At 43.5% G+C, this 15,329-nt stretch overlaps 1 non-coding gene across 1 annotated transcript; it reads left to right on the top strand.

Annotated features, from left to right (window-relative positions):
* Positions 1 to 4,881: 4,881 nt before the first annotated feature.
* LOC125091230 (U4atac minor spliceosomal RNA) lies at positions 4,882 to 4,990 on the top strand. The gene has a single exon (XR_007124626.1). It is a non-coding gene; the product is annotated as a U4atac minor spliceosomal RNA (small nuclear RNA).
* The last annotated feature ends 10,339 nt before the right edge of the window (positions 4,991 to 15,329 follow it).

Below are 15,329 nucleotides of genomic sequence, written 5' to 3'. Positions count from 1 at the left end.
CATCCTGGGGCACAAGGCTAGGCAAAGAGATCATGGGCTGGGCTCCAGTGTGACCTCTGTGTAGTGAGCAACATGCAAAGACATCCATGATTCCAACCAAGCACATGGTTTTCTCCAGAAATACTGGTCATATACTTCTTACCTGTTTAACTAACAGACTCATTCCAATGATTTCTTTTTCATAAACAGATGTCATCTGCTAACATTAAACAGATATCTACCCCTAGAGAAAACTAACGTGCTGAGATCGTCAATAAATCAGTTCAGGAGACCTGGGTTGAATTTACAACTCAGCCAATTGCCAGCTGTGTGATCTCATACATGTCACTTGGTCTTCCTCAGGTTTTCATCTATAAATCGGAGGTATTGACACCAGCCCTCCCAAGATCTCAGAGATGTTCAAAATCTCTAATCACGAAATGCAGAGTGACTTGATAAACACAAAAGGTTCTGTGGATATTAAGCAGTCACCACCTAAAACACAGAAACAACAAATGATATCACTCATGCTTCCATCCAAAGTCATTTTTCCTATTCCTGCTGTCTCTTGGCTACAGTATTCTTCCAGCAAAACTCTGAGAAGGGCCATTAGTTGTCCTTGGTTTTTCCAAAAAGGTCATCCAACCAATAAAGGGTTTCCAATGTGGAAGGTAATTAGCTCTCAAAGCCTTTCCATCCCACCTGATCAATTAGATGAAGCACTAAACACTCCCATCCCTAAAGTGCATAAAATTGAATTGTATGTGTGCTTTACCGTTACAGAATGATAATGTGCTGCTCTCAGAATCGGTCACACAAGCTGGAGAATAATCAATATATTTTTTTGAAGTCTGTACCCTGCCTGGTGATACTTGACCAAGATTTTCAATTTTGGGAGAAAGTAACACAAAATTTTTAAAACTATGATTTTTAGAACTAGGCTTTGGTGTGGCTCCTCGGGTCCACTTTAAAGGCCCCTGCAGAATCCAGCCCTGATGGCAACTGGGCCACCTTGACCATGCCTTTCCACTGCCATAATCTGCCATGTAGCCTCAGCGACAAGGCTGGATGGAAGTACCAAATGCAAGGCCCATTTTTCTTTGTCAAAGTCTCCCCATGGTAGGAGGAGGTGTCAGACATCTGGCACGGGATTTTTCTCAGCAACCCACCCAAGCATAGATGTGCACCCTTTCCCTCCTCTCCTAGAAGACAAGTTATTTAAAAGATGTATTTCTGAAAGCAGCCTTCTCTGCATGTAATGTCAACAGCTGCAAACAAAGGGGGAGGGAAGAAAAGGCAATGGGGGGGGGCCATCGGAGGAGAGGAGGGAGGTGCTTCCCTGCACACTTGAGGGAAAGATTGATGCACGTGTCAAAGGTGGTGATAAGACAGGCCGAGCTTATCAAAATCCGAAGCTCTGATGACAGAGTTCACATGTGGCAGGAAGATAACAGAAGCTGGGTTCTTTGCTCCCTCTTTTCTCTCCCCAAAGACCCTGTTTTAATTTCCCACTCCGCATGTTACGTTTTCAGTCCCAATGGAGACCGCTGAGCCTCGTTCAATTCCTTTTCTAATCTCACTGTAAAGGTTTCCAGGAGACGGTGATTAGCAGATGTTGACCTCAGAGCTATTTGGGGAAATATTGTGTGAGGGGTGTCAGAGATCCAAAATGCAGCTGAAGGTTTTGGAAATACTCAGAGTGTGGGAAGGGAATTAAGCCGATGTTGAACACGCACGTACATCCCAGCTCTGCCACAAACATGCTGCGTGACTTTGCATAAGTCATGTCATCTCCCTGGAAAGGAGTTCCCTCTTCTGTAAAATAAAGATAGGCTGTGTTACCAAGAATCTTTCCACCTGCAACAATCCCATCTTCATTGCGGCTCTCTGGTAACCAGGCTGAGGGGTTGCAAAGCTGGAAACCTGAGCCCAGAGTCTTCTACTGTGTTATCATTAACAGAGGGTGAGTTGCCATAACAAAATACCATAGATTGGGGTGCTTAAAAAACAAAGATGCTTTTCTCACAGTTCTGAAGGCTGGGAGTCCAAGATCAAGGTGCTAACAGTGGTGACTCTTGATAAATGCCCTATTCCTGGCTTGCAGAGAATATCCACCTCATAGCTGTGTCCTCACATGGTAGGAGAGCAGAAACTCCAATGTCTCTTTTCTTTCTTAGAAGGGCACGAATCCCCTAACTCCATCCTCATGACTTCAACTTCTACAAACCTCCCAAAGGCTCCACCTCCTACTACCATCCACCTAGGGTTAGGGCTTCAACATGTGAATTTAGGGAGGCACAAGCATTCAGTCCATAACAAGTCTGGGAATTATTGCAAGAGGACCAGAAGCTGACATGAAAGTCTGTTTTATTTTTCCTTGAACCATAACCAAAACCACTTTCTGTTCCCTTTGCCCAAGCCTGAGATGAAACGAACCCTTTTCAAGAAATGGATTTCTCTGTTTCCCTACTTAAGGCTCCTCCATGGAATTTTTCCCTTGGAAGTGGCTGCCTGGCATTGAGAAGGATCCCAAGGCCATGTTTGGGCTGAGATGGGAAGAGATCTGTGATGGATTAGTGATTCCTGCCCTAGATGCCATGTGGGAGAGTAGTCGTAGATACATCACATGCTTGTCGCCCCTGACACCCCAAGCCTGAAGCACTGGTGTGCATCAGAATGATCTAAAGAACTCGCTGAAAGTATAGGTTCCCAGACCCCATCAAGGATTTCTGACATAGTGAGTTGGGGTGCCGGGCAGGAGCTGTGCATCTCACTATAACAACGCCACGAGGTGATTCTGGTGCACGCTAAATTTGCATGGCAAAGATTTGGGAAGAAGCCTGTCCCCTTGCAACCTTAGTGGTCTGGGATTCTTAGTGCTCCAGGAACCCTTTGACATAGATAACTCAGAGATATGCGCCTTGTCCACATGCCTCTGGCCTTGTAACTTCCGTGCAAGGAGGACTGACTTCCAACTGCCAGTATTTGCACCCCTCTATGCACCTCTCTGCAGAAGGGCTTTCTGAGGCTACCAGACCCTGCTCTGCCCCCACAGAAGGCACAACAGCCAGTGAACTTCTGTGGTCTAGAAGCAGCAACCAACCAATGAAGCCACACAAACACAGACGCTCCCAGAGCTCTCCCTTGGCAGGGTTAAATTTCAATTGCCCACAGCAATGCCCTGCTTGGTGATGCAATATTTACTGGCTACTTTCCTTTCCCTGTCTTGCTTTCCAACTTTCCTCCCACAAAGCATGCCCAGGGATTATCACCCAAATATGCTATCTGCCCTCCAATCCTTGTCCAAGCATCTGCTTCTGGGGAAACCCACCTTATGACAAAATTTGAAACAGAATTACATATGCATATGATTCTGCAGTCTCTCTGCTGGCTACAATCCCCCCTCTCCAAAAAAATCAGTATCTCCAAAAGATATCTGCACTCCTGTGTTCACTACAGCTTTATTCAAAATAACCAAATACAGAAGCAACCTAAGGGTCCATCAGTGGATGAATGGATAAAGAAAAAGTAGAACAGTGTAAGGATAGATATTATGATACCTCAATATCATAAAAGCCATCTATGAAAAACCCACAGCAAATATCATTCTCAATGGGGAAAAACTGAGAGCTGTTCCTCTAAGGTCAGGAACATGTCAGGGATGTCCACTATCACCACTGCTATTGAACATAGTACCAGAAGTCCTAGCCTCAGCAATCAGACAACAAAAAGAAATAAAAGGCATCTGAATGGGCAAAGAGGAAGTCAAACTCTCACTCTTTGCAGATGATATGACACTTTATGTGGAAAACCCAAAAGACTCCACCCCAAAACTGCTAGAACTCATATAGGAATTCAGTAAAGTGTCAGGATATAAAATCAATGCACAGAAATCAGTTGAATTTCTATAAACCAACAAAAAGACAGAAGAAAGAGAAATTAAGGAGTTAATCCCATTTACAATTGCACCCAAAACCATAAGATACCTAGGAATAAATATAACCAAAGAGGTAAAGAATCTATACTCAACAAACTATCGAATACTCACTAAGGAAATTGAGGAAGACACAAAGAAATGGAAAAACATTCCATGGTCATGGATTGGAGGAGCAAACATTGTGAAAATGTCTGTTACCTAGAGTAATCTACATACTTAATACAATCCTTACCAAAATACCATCAACTTTTTTCAAAGAAATGGAACAAATAATCCTAAAATCTATATGGAACCAAAAAAGACCCTGAATAGCCAGAGGAATGTTGAAAAAGAAAAGCAAAGCTGGCGGCATCACAATTTCAGAGTTCAAGCTCTATTACAAAACTGTAATCATCAAGATAGTATGGTACTAGCACAAAAATAGATGCATAGATCAAGGGAACAGAATAGAGAGCCCAGAAATGGACCCTCAATGCTATGGTCAACTAATCTTTGACAAAGGAGGAAAGAATGTCCAATGGAAAAAAGTCTCTTCAACAAATGGTGTTGGGAAAATTGGACAGCCACAGGCAGAAGAATGAACCTGGACCATTTCCTTACACCACACACAAAAACAGACTCAAAATGGATGAAAGACCTCAGTGTGAAACAGTAATCCATCAAAACCTTGAGGAGAACACAGGCAGCAACCTCTCGGACCTCAACCACAGCCAAGTTCTTCCTAGAAACATCCACCAAAGGCAAGGGAAGCGAGGGCAAAAATGAACTATTGGGGCTTCATCAAGATAAAAGGCTTTTGCACAGCAAAGGAAACAGTCAACAAAACCAAAAGACAACCGACAGAATGGGAGAGGTATTTGCAAATGATATATCAGATAAAGGGCTAGTATCCAAAATCTATAAATAACTTACAAAACTCAACACACAAAGAATAAATAATCCAATCAAGAAATAGGTAGAAGACAACCATCCTTTTCTTGGGGTTGCGCTACTGTCCAATGAACGTCTAGTGAGGACAGTACTGCTAACGCCTAAAAGAAATAGGTAGAAGACATGAGCAGACATTTCGGCAAAGACCCCCAAATGGCAAAGAGATACATGAAAAAGTGTTCCACATCACTTGGCATCAGAGATACACAAATCAAAACCTCAGTAAGATACCACCTCATACCAGCCAGAATGGCTAAAATTAACAAGTCCGGAAATGACAGATGTTGGCAAGGATGTGGAAAAAGGGACACCCTCCTACACTGTTGGTGGGAATGCAAGCTGGTGCAGCCACTCTGGAAAACAGTATGAAGGTTCCTCAAATAAATTCCCCCTTGGCTGCTGGCAGAGCAGGTTCTCCAATGAAGACATACAAATGGCTATCAGACACATGAAAAAATGTTCATCATCACTAGCCATCAGGGAGATTCAAATTAAAACCACATTGAGATATCACCTTACACCAGTTAGAATGGCCAAAATTAGCAAGACAGGAAACAACATGTGTTGGAGAGGATGTGGAGAAAGGGGAACCCTCTTACACTGTTGGTGGGAATGCAAGTTGGTGCAGCCTCTTTGGAGAACAGTGTGGAGATTCCTCAAGAAATTAAAAATAGAGCTTCCCTATGACCCTGCCATTGCACTACTGGGTATTGACCCCAAAGATACAGATGTAGTGAAAAGAAGGGCCATCTGTACCTCAGTGTTTATAGCAGCAATGGCCACGGTCGCCAAACTGTGGAAAGAACCAAGATGCCCTTCAATGGACAAACGGAAAAGGAAGATGTGGTCCATATACACTATGGAGTATTATGCCTCCATCAGAAAGGATGAATACCCAACTTTTGTAGCAACATGGACGGGACTGGAAGAGATTATGCTGAGTGAAATAAGTCAAGCAGAGAAAGTCAATTATCATATGGTTTCACTTATTTGTGGAACATAACAAATAGCACGGAGGACAAGGGGAGATGGAGAGGAGAAGGGAGTTGAGGGAAATTGGAAGGGGAGCTGAACCATGAGAGACTATGGACTCTGAAAAACAATCTGCGGGTTTTGAAGGGGCGGGGGGTGGGAGGTTGGGGGATCCAGGTGGTGGGTATTGGAGAGGGCACGGATTGCATGGAGCACTGGGTGTGGTGCAAAAATAATGAATACTGTTACGCTGAAAAAATAAAAAATTAATTTTAAAAAAAGTACTGAAAAAAAAATTCCTCAAAAAGTTGAAAACAGAGCTACCCTATGACCCAGCAATTGCACTACTAAAGACAAAAATGTAGTGATCTGAAGGGGCATGTGTACCCCAATGTTTATAGCAGCAATGTCCACCACAAGAGCGAAACTGTGGTAAGAGTCTAGATGTACATCACAGATGAATGGCTACAGAAGATGTGAGATATATATATGTATGTATGTATGTATTGCACAATGGAATACTATGCAGCTTTTAAAAATTGGAATCTTGCCGTTTGCAACAATGTGGATGGAACTAGAGGGTATTATGCTAAGTGAAATATGTCAGACAATGACCATATGATCTCACTGATATGTGGAACTTGAGAAATAAGGCAGAGGATCATAGGGAAGAAAGGAAAAATTGAAACAAGACAAAACCAGAGAGGAAGACAAACCATAAGAGACTTAAGAGTCTCAAGATCTCTGGGGCACCTGGGTGGCTCAGTGGGTTAAAGCCTCTGCCTTCGACTCAGGTCATGATCTCAGGGTCCTGGGATCGAGCCCCGCATCGGGCTCTCTGCTCAGCAGGGAGTCTGCTTCCTCCTCTCTGCCTGGCTCTCTGCCTACTTGTGATCTCTGTCTGTCAAATAAATAAATAAAATCTTAAAAAAAAAAAAAAGAGTCTCAAGATCTCAAGAAACAAACTGAGGGTGGCTGGAGTGGAGGAGGGTGGGAGGGATGGGGTGGCTGGGTGATGGACACTGGGGAGGGTATGTGCTATGGACAGTGCTATGAATTATGTAAGACTGATGAATCACAGACCTATACCCCTGAAATAAATAATATATGTTAGTGTAAAAAAAAAAAGCTCTATTACACAACAGAATATTTTTCAGCCTTAAAAAAAGAAGGAAAATCTCTCATTTACAATGACATGGTTGAGCCTGGAGGACATTATGCTAAATGAAATAAAGCACACACAGAAAGACAAAACTGTGTACCTCACTTTTATGTGGACTCTAAAACAAGCCCAACCCCTATAAACAAGAGTAAAATGGTGGATTACAGCAGCTGTAAGATAGGAGTGTTGCCTGTACCTGGAGGACAAGGGATGACCCAAGAAACAGATGGACAGTCCAGATGGGTGGGTGGCAGGTTTCAATAAACACCAGAACTTACATACAAGGCTCGTCTTCGGTGGCTGCAAGACAAGTAGGTCTGTGCACCTCCTGGCCGGAATTTTACAAGTTTATACAGAAGGTATAATGGGGTCTAGTCACACACACTGTCCAGATAGTCTCAACAACACCTTACTACCTCAAGGCTGTGTCCTTGAAATGGCTCCAGCTATGGGAACAGTGGGCGAAGCACACATCCCAAGGACGGGCGTGGGGGTAAAGAGCCTCTAGCTGGTCAGGTCCAGCCTGAGGGTCAATAAGCTTATCCTTTCCTATCCAAAAGCATATCCTTTCAATGACCTCCTCCATAAGAGAATGGAGAGAAGTCAGGAGGGGTTATGCAAAGGGTACCGAGGTGTCCTTGTGGAGAATAAGTAAGTTCTAGAGATCTAATGCACAGCACAGTGACTACAGTTAATAATACTATAGTCTATACTGGAAATTTGCTAAGAGTAGATTTGGGGTGCTCTCGGCACACACAAAAAACTGGTAACTGTGAGAGTAGATGGAGATGTTAATTAGCTCAACAGTCGTAATCATTTTACTGTGTATAAGGAGATCCAAACATCATGTTGAACATCTTAAATGGATGCAGTTTTTATGAAGTGAATAAACTGAGTTAATTTTCAAGCATAAACTTTGTGAAAGAAAGTGGCTATGTCCAAGTTAAAAGCATTATAGAGTTTCTTCCTTAAATTCCCTTCCCTCCCTCAAAACATGCAGCTCTAATTCTCCCTCCACATTCCATTCATAACCTGAAAGATTCTGTGTATTTGTACAGAGCAGTTTTAGCTTTCTGAAGCATTTAGACACCCTTTTGGTATTTACAAGACATCTGCCAGGTAGGCTAGGCAACAGCATTATTCTCTCTGGGTAAATGAGATCGGCCCCTGGAACACACATCCAGAGACGTGAGTCAGAATGCACAAGGTCACACATCCCATTGGCCTCCGGCGTGTCACCAGCATCACTGTGTCTCCAGCATGGCATTGTGTGCTGTGGGTTATACAATCCCAGAGGCAGGGACAGGGCAGAGGGGCTGAAAGCAGGCACTGCGCCCCACCAGAACAGAGGCTCGCTATGAGAATGCTTAGTGGTAACAGTCACTGTTGTCACTCCGGGGCAAGGAGATGGCTGTAAGAGAACACTGCTGTCGAATACCATCCTTGACAGGGCAGACAAACTAACTGAGCTGGAGTTTGCTAAAGGAGAGCCAGTCAACGGTATTCTATTCTTTATCTTCTGTTCATGGTCACCCAACGCTTGTAGGGGCAGATGGAAGGGAACGGGCTTCTCGGATACGGCAATGCAAAGGTCAAGTCCGTGTATTCACAGGTATAAATGTCAGATACAGATTAGCACACCAGAAGAGAAATCAGATTTAAAAAACGAAAAACAAAAACAAAAATAACAAACCTTTCCCAAATTACTGGTTTTCCAAAAGTAACGCGCACCAAGATGCCCCTAGAGGGCCTGTTAAAATCCAGACTGGTGGCCCTACCCCAGACTTTCTGATTTCATAGGTCTGGGTGGCCTGAGACTCTGAATTTCCAGCAAGTTCCTGATGAGGCCACAGATACGGCTCTGACTCCGAGGACCATGCTTTGGTGCTTTCCATCTGTAGCGCGCGCAAGCGACCTGCAGCTATAGGCGAAACGCAGATTTGGCCTCAGGAGGTCCCAGCTGTCTTTCCAACAGGCTCTTAGTGATGCTGATGCTGCCAGTCTGTGGACCACGGTGAGGAACAGGGCTCCAGCCCGGCATCCCTCCAAGGGAGGTGTAACAACCCCCTCACATATGAGGGCACTGCAGTGACAAAAAGGGGAGGTGAGAACGAGTGGACCCACATTCTGGGATGAATGGACACATGTACCATCAGACTCGTGGACAATAAAGGATAAAGTCTGAGTGGCCAGTTACTATGTCAGTCCCCCGCTCTGTCCCCCCAGCAGGGCTATCTCAGGGCCTTGAACGCTGCTCTGGCTCGCTTAAGTTTGCGCCAAAGGTGGAATCCCCAGGGTGCTGGGAAACAGCAAGCGGGTGCCCACCTGAAGTGAAAGAGAGCCAGCATGCCGCTTGGCCTAGGAGGGGCACGGCCTTCACACTAGAAACCAGCCGGGACCTCGAGCTGAGCCAGGCGGTGCTGGTCCCTCATCAGTCTGACATCCCTGAGGCTATGGACAGAACATGCCTTACCTCAACCAAAAAGAGAAGGAGAGAGGGAAGGAATGGGGCAGAGGAAAGAGACAGAAAAAGGAAGTTGTGCTCTCATTACAAGATGGTATTTGGAATAACGAGGAAGTTCAAAACAAATACAAAACAATTTGCAAATTGCATCTTCCTGGGACTTTTCTCTTGGCTTTTTTGGTTTGTTTGCTTTAATTGAAAGCGGCGTGTTTTGGTGAGCTCACGAGACATGCACTGTTCAGTTATTCCAAATGACTAGGGCTGCATGATGCTCTATTTTTCGTCAGTTGTGGACCACATTTTATGTTTCAGGAACTAGAGTACAATCACTTCCTAACTATCATATTGCATGCAAATGGCTTTGGCACTCAGGTACAATGGCACTTTCTGAGTGATTGGGAGGGTCACCCCTGGGTCAAAGATGAGCAGGGATCATGAAAAGCAGGTGGTTCCCTGTGTGCTGCCTAGGGAAAAGGACAGGAAACTGGAGAACCAGCCACAGGGGAACAGAACATGGCACCCAGGGGTCCCCTGGCCCTACAGTCAGAAAAACGGGGGTAAAAAGCCCAAGAATGTGGCTGGAGAAACTGGGGCAGGGAGGAGACATGGAGCAATCCACTTTATTTCTAGAAAGAGAAAGCCCACTGCCTTTTATATTCTCAAGACTAGAAACTTGTACCAAATCACTCCCTCAAACGGGGCAAGTTGTAGTAATTTACTGAATTCAAATATTGGGATTTTTTTCCTATCTCCCCACAAGGAAAAATTTTTTTCCCCAAAACAAAAAACAAGCACATATTTACTCACAACACTAACAACTAATACAGAAATCCCTATATGGATAGACGGCTGGGCCAGTAACCTGACTTTTACTCCTCCCAAGCACCGTATAAAGTAGGTATTATTTCCATTTTATAAAGCCTGTCTTTGCTGAGCCATCAAACCAATGCCAACAGCCACATACCTCTAGACTTTTTGACATCTGGATTTTTCTATCGCCTGCAGGTAAATGCATTTGTTATTAGAAGCCAAACCAAAGTAGTTGCGCTTTCTCATTCCTAAAATGCTTGACGGTCTCCTGCTTTCGTCTTTCTCCCTTTACTGGAGTTCTTCCAAACCATCCCTAAGTTCTTGGTCATCCAACCAGAAGACCAAGGGGCTGGTCTGTGTAGCCCTTATGTTAGCGTCAGTTCTAAACAGCGGCTTACAACTCCTCTTCTCTGGTGCTGGATTCACCCGAAGTGTCCCAAAGCAGCAGCCCCAGGGGGAGGTAAATGAGTCTGATTTCAGAAGAGACAAGCCCATCATCTCTCCTCACAAGCAATCTCACAGTACAATGGTAATTACCAATAATGATAACAGGCAGTTAATATACATTCACCAAAATCAATGCCTCTCACCATGAGTGTCCTTCATTTTTCCCATATCTGATCTTGGTGGAAGAGGGAAATTTCAGCATAGTACATTCCAGAAACATGCAGTGAACCCTCAGGTAGCCACCTTGATTTCCATTCTCTCAGTTTTTTCAGAACAGGAAGTCAGGAAACTAAGGGATCACCAACGGCACCAGGGTATCCTGCCTCCCTCTGCAGTACACTGTCTTGATCTCAAGCAGGCTGCATTTAAACTGAAGGAAGGAGACAGCTTCTCTTTAGGTACTTGGGAGAATCATGATGGAGAAGCTCCAGATATGTGACAAAACATTCAATAGTGATCAGATGTGGTGGAATCCAGGGGGCAGGAGGATGTATTTCTCAGAGACAGCTAGGATTGAGGGATGGGACACAGGAGAAAGGAGTAGGAAGGAGAGCATGGTGTAAAGCTTCTGACCTGGTCTCCCAGGGACCTCCTCCCTTTTGTGTGTGAGCCAGACCAGAAGATTCACTGCTGGCAGAGAGAATGTGGCAAAAGTGATGGGATGTCACTTCTGTGATTAGGTTACAAAAGGCTGTGATTTCCATCTTGCTATTATTCTCTCTGCCTCTTCTCACATGTTTGCTCTGACGGAAAGAGCCACACACTGCAAAGAGGTGAGGTTGGCCTCTGGCCAAGCAAGTGAGGGACTGAGACTCTCAGTCTGACAGCCTGAGAGTTTCTAGATCCTACCAGAAATACTGGGGGGGCTCAGGAGAGCAAATGCCCGGGCTGACCTTGAGGTGACTAGGCCCCAGCCCAGACCTTGACTACAGCCAGTGAGAGAGCTTGAAGTGCAGAATCCAGCTCTGCCATTCCTGGATTCCTCACCCTCAGAAACCGTCTTGTTTAAAATTTTGGGGTCATTTGTTACGCAGCAGGGGAACACACAGAAAAAAGCAGAAAAAAATACACACATGCATAAATGTTTTGAGTCCTCAAAACCTTTCTCTACCCCGTATTGTAAGAAGGTTCTCATTTTGTTCTGTTTGAGGATTTTTCTTTGTTTGCTGGCTTGATTTTGTTTTGGAAGTTTTCCTTTCTGTTTCTTTTCTGCTCAAGCCACTGCTGATTGAATCTGGGTATTTTCTGGGTTAACCAGGATGGTACCGACCGATCGTTGTTACCATGGCTGCCATTTAATCTGACTTTCTAACATGTCAGGCACTCTGCTGAGCTTTTTAACTATCTCGTTTAACCCTCACAACCACCCAGGGGAAGAGGTATTAGGATCACCCCCACCCCTTTCACACACAAGAACATGGACATTAGAGAGTTCCAGTTCTTGCCCGAGTCACTTAACTGGTCAGGTGTAGAGTCACAATGCAGCCAGGGAATCTGACTCACAGCCTGTTCTCTGAAACACTTAGCAGGGCAGAGTTGAAGAAGGGAGATGGGGCGGGAAAGCCAGCAGGACTTGTGCTGGAGAGGGCACAGATCCCAAAGGCTGGCTGTCAGGGTACCTGGAGGGGGAGAAGAGCTGACAAGGACCAGATTTTGCAAGAGAAAGGTTGGACAGATGGGAATGAATGCATGAGGGACTGGGTCACCACCATGCATGATGAGGAGAGTAGGAAATGGAGGGAGGAAATATGGGAAAGAGGGGGACAAGAGAGAAGGAAGGACAGAGAGAGAAACTGAGTAATTCTGCTATACGTTATGCACACAATCTCTTTTCAGCATTTCCAAGAGCTGCAATAAAGACCTAAACTACCTGGTAAGTAAGAGATGGCCACTGCACGAGTCAATAAAGAGATGGGCACAACATCAGGATTACTTTGTGTTTTCACATTCTGTTAGCTTCTCCATCCACAGTTTCTACGATGCCTTCCTGGTCTCTCTGACCCCTTCTCTGTTGTATGCAGATCTGAGGTTGTTCCTAATAATCTTCTGTATCTCCTTCCTCCTCCTGGCCACTGATGCTGAGCCACATCCAACCCTCAACCTTCTTCCTCCTGGATTATGCCAAAAGCCTCTCAAAAGACTTCTGCGCCTTCACTCTTAGCCCCACCAACTGCTCTTCTAGACTAGTAGTGAGGCAACCGGTTTAGTTATACACACCTAACCAGGACCATGAAGAGCCAATGCCCTTCACATATAGAATCAATTACAAGTTTCAAACCATGTCATAAAAGACTACTACCACCTCCTGAGTGAACTACAGTGACCATTTCTCAGTGGAATAAAAAACAAGTAACAGTAAGTCCTCTTGCAATTCCTGTTCCTTGGGATCCCACTCCCTCCCCCAAGAGAAAACCCTACTTTTCCTGTATACTTCTAGATATGTGGGATGTGTAGATAAGCATAATGTGTAGGAGGATTAAACTGTACTCACTACAACTCACATAAAAAATGCAGCAAATACAATCAACTGATCTTTGACAAAGAAGCAAAGGCAAAACAATGGACAACGTCCCTTCAAGAGATGGAGCTAGAACAAACTGTGGACATTAAAAAAAAAAAAAAAAAGGTCTAAACACAGACTTTATGCCCTTCACAAAAATTAACTTAAAATGGATAGATCTAAGTGTACAAAACCATAAAACTCCTAGGAGAGGGGCACCTGGGTGGCTCAGTGGGATAAAGCCTCTGCCTTCGGCTCAGGTCATGATCTCAGGGTCCTGGGATTGAGCCCCGCATCGGGCTCTCTGCTCAGCAGGGAGCCTGCTTCCCCCACCTCTCTCTGCCTGCCTCTCTGCCTACTTGTGATCTCTGTCAAATAAATAAATAAAATCATTTTTTTAAAAAAAAGCAAAACAAAAAACTCCTAGGAGATAACCTTGCTTACCTTGATCACCTCTTTAGATACAACACCAAAGATATAATTCATGAAAAAAATGATGATAAGCTGTATTTCATTAAATTTTTTTAAAAAATTAAAAATTGCCTCCATGAAAGGCAAGCCGCAGATTGGAAGAAAATATTTACGAAAGATGTATTTGATGGACTGTCATCCAGTTTATACAAATAACTCTTAAAATTTAACAGTAAGAAAACAAACAACCCAATTTTAAAAAGGGCCAAAGGCCTTAACAGACACCAAAGAAGACTGTACAGTAGAACTGCTTCTCTTTTCTGCAGCTGTCATCAGGGAACTGTAATTAAAGCAACAATGAAAGACTATTACACACCTATTAGAATGACCCAAATCTGGAATACAGACAACGCCAAATGCTGGTGAGGATGTAGAGCAACAGGAATGCTCCTTCAGTGCTGATGGAAATACAAAACAGGACAGCCACTGAAGACAGTCTGGCAGTTTTTTAAGTATAATTAATATACAAGGTTATCTTAGTTTTGGGGGGTACAACACAGTGATTTAACAATTCTATGCATAACTCAATGCTCACTGTGATGAGTGGAGTCACCATTTGTCACCATACATCATCATTACAATGTTACTGACTGTATTCTCTATGCTGTACTTTTTTCATTTCCATGATTTATTTTATACCTGGAAGTTTGTACCTCTTAATCCCCTTTATCTATTTCACCAATCCCCCTACCCACCTCCCCTCTGGAAACCACCCATTTGTTCCCTGTACTAAAGAGTCAGTTTATTTATTGTGGTTTGTTCATTTATTCTGTAGATTCCACATTTAAATGAAATAATATAGTATATGACTTTCTCTGACTTATTTCACTTAGCATAATACCCTCTAGGTCCATTCATGCTGTCACAAAAAAAAAAAAAGATTTCATTCTTTTTTTATAGGTAAAATTCCATTATTTATCTATCTATCTACCTATCTATACACCACATCTTCTTTATCCATTCATCTATCAATGGACACTTGGGTTGCTTCCATGTATTGGCTACTGTAAATAATTCTGGTGGTTTCTTACAAAACTAAACTTGTTCTTAATACATGATATGGCAATTTAACTCTGTGGTATTTATACTAAGGACAAAAACCTGCACATGGATGTTTACAGCAGCTTTATCACAACTGCCAAAACTTAGAAACAACCAAGATGTCCTTCACTAGATGAAGGAATGAATAACCTGTGGTCTATCCAGAGAATGGAATGTTATTAAGCACTAAAAACCAATGAGCTATTAAGCCATGAAAAGACATGGAAGAATCTTGAACGCATATTGCTAAATGAAAGAAACCAATCTGAAAAGGCTACACACTGTGTGGTTACAACTATATGACACTCTGGAAAAGGCAAAACTATGAAAAGGACCAAAAGATTGATAGTTTCCAGGGGTAGAGTTGATGAGAAAAATAGACCACAGAGGATATTAAGGGCAGTGAAAATACTCTGTATGGTATTATAACAGTAAATATATGTCATTATGCATTTGTCCAAAGCCATAGAATGTACAATACCAAAAGTGAACTCTAAAGTAAACTATAGGCTTTGGGTGATTTCGATGTAGGGTCATCCCTGGTAACCAGTGTACCATTCTGGTAAGTGATGTTGATAGTGAGGGAGGCTATGCATGTGTGGGGGTAGACAGAAAA

This window comes from Lutra lutra, chromosome 18 (genome assembly GCF_902655055.1).
Source record: "Lutra lutra chromosome 18, mLutLut1.2, whole genome shotgun sequence".
Classification (NCBI taxonomy): Eukaryota; Metazoa; Chordata; class Mammalia; order Carnivora; family Mustelidae; genus Lutra; species Lutra lutra.
The sequence above is the reverse complement of the archived record's forward strand: the minus strand, read 5'-3'. Positions and strand labels throughout refer to the sequence as shown.